Genomic DNA, 355 nt, shown 5'->3' on the forward strand with positions numbered 1-355 from the left:
TACTAATATTTACTATCTTGGAGGAACGTTTGGAGAATGTACTAATTACTGTGAAGGTGCAAGTATTGTTTATAATTTTAAAGCAAAACATTCATTGAGTGCTCTAGTCAGCCTGCTTCTTAATCCAGGGAAATTTAGTAGATTACAAATTCATTCAAGAGTTTTGATAAAATTAAAGAGAGGAGAAAAAAGCCTGTAAACCCACAATCACAGGAAGCCTGCGCATGAAACAGAGCGTGCAGGTAACAAATGTGATGGATGGTCAGAGAGGCCTACCTAGATCACTGCCCAGTGCTCCTGAACTTGTGGTCGGCCTTTCACATGGACATGAAATCTGTCCTGGTGGATCCTGCTG

Source organism: Diceros bicornis, chromosome 24 (genome assembly GCF_020826845.1).
Source record: "Diceros bicornis minor isolate mBicDic1 chromosome 24, mDicBic1.mat.cur, whole genome shotgun sequence".
NCBI classification, from domain to species: Eukaryota; Metazoa; Chordata; class Mammalia; order Perissodactyla; family Rhinocerotidae; genus Diceros; species Diceros bicornis.